At 40.5% G+C, this 3,784-nt stretch overlaps 1 long non-coding RNA gene across 1 annotated transcript; it reads left to right on the top strand.

Moving 5' to 3' along the window:
• Positions 1-704: 704 nt before the first annotated feature.
• On the top strand, positions 705-3,582 carry LOC113945012. Its single transcript, XR_003526915.1, has 3 exons — positions 705-866; positions 1,222-1,625; positions 1,804-3,582. It is a non-coding gene; the product is annotated as an uncharacterized LOC113945012 (long non-coding RNA).
• Positions 3,583-3,784: the final 202 nt, after the last annotated feature.

Genomic DNA, 3,784 nt, shown 5'->3' with positions numbered 1-3,784 from the left:
CTGCTTCAGATAGAGGGGGTAATGTTCTCAAGCCTGCCCGGATCACCACCCACGCACTTCAAGTCATTTCTCTCAAAATGACCTGGCTTATTTTAAGCAGTTTAAGGTGTGATTCCATGTCGATTTCAGATGATCTAAATCCCGAGTTCTCCCACCCACTCCTCCCATTTCCAGCTCCATGTTCCCATCTCTTTTCCTGTGCAGGCACTTTGCTGCAGCTCTCGTTGCCAACAAGGCTGGTTTCAGCTGTACAGGTGACTGAGGGAGTCAACTTCAGGACTGAGCTGTGTTGTGAAGCAGTGACAGAGGTAATGCTGTCTCTTCTGTTTTTCCTGTTTCTTTCAGGAACTTCAGAAGACTTACTGTTTGCTTTTTTTTTTCAGTGTTGCAATTTGTACCAATTATACTGACTCCATCATTTGTTCCTGTAAGAAATTATCCTGTCGCTTACCCATTGAACTAGCAGTACACAGAACTAGCTGTATTTATCAAATTGATGAAGAGATATATGATGCTTAAAACAATAATATAATAGCCTTTGAGTATTCCACAAACCCGTGACAATGCAGATGTCAATGCAGTCTAATTTTAGACATGACACAGTGAGTCTTCTGTTCATCAGCTTTTGTTCATTGTCTTATATCCAGCTTTATGATAACCCCCAGTTTATTTTGGATGTTTTGGGTTTTTTTAGCTGCTATAGTTGTAGAATCCTTGGTATTCCATTTTAGATGTAAGGCAAGTCTTCAGGGGATATATTCATTGACCATAAGACATTTGGGGTCCTCAGCTAAGACTTTGCTTTTTAAATTATTTCCGGCATGACTTCAGACACAGAAGAGAACTGCCTGGAGCTGAGGAGAGAGGTAGGAAGGAAGCTTACATCAAATAAGCTTACATCATTAAATTTTGGGGAGGTTGATGGTATGGTTTATGTCAAATTTCGAGGTTTCGTTTGTTTGGTTTTAATTAATTAGACTACAGTTGGTTTGTCTGGAAAACTGGGTCTTAAACAAAAATTAAGAAGGCCAACATCCTGGCATTTGGCACTTCATGCATGTTATTGCCAAATCTGAAGCTCATGAAAGAATTTTGTTGTGTTTTCACTGTTAGCCAAAATGATTGGTGAACCAAAAGGCCTTTATAACATGAACTAGTCATTAATTCCAATGGAAAATTTGCTTACTAAATTTTAACAACTTTTTTTGTTTCTTACCACAGTATTTAGTAAAGAAAGGGTTTGCTCCTGCCTCCCTTTCAGCCATCTCAGCAACTTAAAGAGGAGGGCAACATACTTTAAGAGTGCATGCTGTGTCTTTACAGTCCACCACTGACGTAGGTGGATGTGTGAGTAAGACTCATTTTGTTGTTAATTTATCTTCTTGATGCTCAATATCAGACTCCATTTGCATTGACTGAATAACTGTGGAGTCGTTATGAAGGCTGTACGAACTGCGTTACTACCCTTGGAAGTGATTACTGCTGAATTTTTGCCTCTTAAGCCTCCAAACAGGATATTGCATTATTATATGCAATTCTCTTCCCTGATGTACTGTCTGAGTATTGGCCAAACCATCAGTGTATCACTGTGATTCATGCAGAACACTAATCTCGATGGAGCCAAAGTAAGTATACATAACACTGTAAATGATTTTCATTGCTATGCCCCCCCTTTTTTTTTTAACATGGAGCTCTCACTCTTGATGAAATACTGTTAGGTGCAATGTAGCAGCCAGATTGCTAGATGCTCTTAAATCATCAGATCATGGCTGGTGTCCTTACTCACCTATCTTTTCTGTGTAGGGGTTACAGGTTTGCCTGTTGGAGACTTGCAGACATTGGAATTCTTTTAAACATGATTGGTTTCCAACAGACAGATATGGCTCTCAGACACATGGATATCCATCCATATGTGTGATAGGTAGAACTACAGAACGAGCGTCATGGATGTTCATCCTCGAAGTTGAATTTTCAGAGCTGGAGGAATAGTTCGGAGCTGAAGTTGGTCTTCCAACCTGGTTATGAGAATTACAGAGTATAATCCAAGCCTTATATGCGTCATTTGCTTTGGAAAATAAAAACCTGCTTTTGAAAATATTTGAATATGCAGAAATGAGGAGTGTGGTACATGCCAGTCAGTGAGGGCTTCCTCTTAGTTGCCGTGTTCATTAGCCTGGGCCTGGTGCAAGGCACAGCAGCCATTTGAATAAGACATGCACAAGCCAGGTGGTAGCATTGGGTGTGTTGGGCTAGTGAGCAGCAGATTTCTTTCTTACTTAGGTCATGTTCTTATCTTTTGCTTGTCCATGTTTATATTGGAGTAGAGCTCAGAGGCCCCAGAACTGAAGAAAATAACCACACTGCAAACATTTACGAAGAAGTTGTTATGACTGCTAATGCTTCTTCCTGCTCCACTGCTACAAACTCTGCCATAGTGCAGCAAAGAACTGAATGGTTTCCAAAAGAAGTGTGTGAGGAAACATGAGGAAATGCTGGAGGGAATGGAGAGGGGAAGGAGAGGAGGCTGGGATTCCTGAGAATGCATCAGTACTTTAAGGAGTTGTTGAATACAGCATCTCACATATATCTTGCTCATCCTGCTGCCACTGCTATTTCTGAAGTGACTGATGCTGCAGGTTAAGCTGTATGTGCTTGCTGGATCCATCCCCTCAGATGAAGGAGTATTTGGTCAGGCTTGTGTGGAGCTACTCAATTTTACCCAGGATGAAGAAATCTTTTTAATATGCCAGAGCGTGGTATAGATATATAGGACTCTGGATAGGCCACCTGTGAAGTCAGAACACATTCAGAGGAAGACAGTGAGTAGATTTTCCAGTGCACAGTCTGATCATCCTAAATCCACTGAAGTCCTCATTTAGGCTTATATTGCTCTTCTGTTCTTGCTCTTAGACATGCCCAACTGATGATCCTGTCTTTGTGTAGAGACTGATCTGACATATCGCAGGATGTACTGGCTTTTGCACCAAAGAGAGAATCCAGTTTCCAACTTCAGACTTTTCCAGATTGACCCATCGTGTTGTGTAGCTAGGAAAGAAGATAGACTTCCACAACAAGTGTCTTAATTTTCAACACATAGAAACTTTTCATGAAAACTTGGAAACTGCTCTGAATCTGAGATGGCAACCTGAAACCAGAATGTTTCATGTTAAACCATAAATCTCCCAAACTTCCACGTTGATTTTGCAGTATAACACTAAGCTTTCGTTTCAAATCCTTCTGGAAGACTAGTATAACTTCCTGTGTTGTTTTAGAGAAAATATATTGCATGATCTGACTAGTTTTTACCACTACTATAAAGGGGTGACACGATCTGTAAGGCTTTCCTTTACTGTAATTTTCTTTTTCAGCTGAATTTGTTTTAAGAGGAGGAAACTGGGATGGCCAAGGCCTGTAAACCATTTATTACCCAGTTTTAAAGGCTCAAGAAGAATTTAAAGATGTGTTTTGTGCTGGCTGTGTCCACGTGTAACAATTTTATCCCTGTGAATTCTTGTTCAAGCTGTCTAGACCCCCTCTGTTGCCATGGCTTTGTGAAGCCTATCTTTGCAGTGCAACCTTTGGCCTTCCTTAAAGCTGCTGAACAGCAATCACAGCAAACATTTTTGCCAGGGGGACATATGTATCATTTACCTGGGAAGTCTATGTTTTGGATCCCTAGGTTTTGAAGGATTTTGAAGAACTAAAGTGCATAGAAAATGAGTGTGATAGAACTCAGCATGAGGTCTTAGGGAAGCAGAATGTGATTTTATAAACAAAATCTCTG

This window comes from Corapipo altera, unplaced genomic scaffold (genome assembly GCF_003945725.1).
Source record: "Corapipo altera isolate COAL_440 unplaced genomic scaffold, ASM394572v1 0, whole genome shotgun sequence".
NCBI lineage: Eukaryota > Metazoa > Chordata > Aves > Passeriformes > Pipridae > Corapipo > Corapipo altera.
Note: the sequence above shows the minus strand (reverse complement) of the source record. Positions and strands in the feature narration are given on the sequence as shown.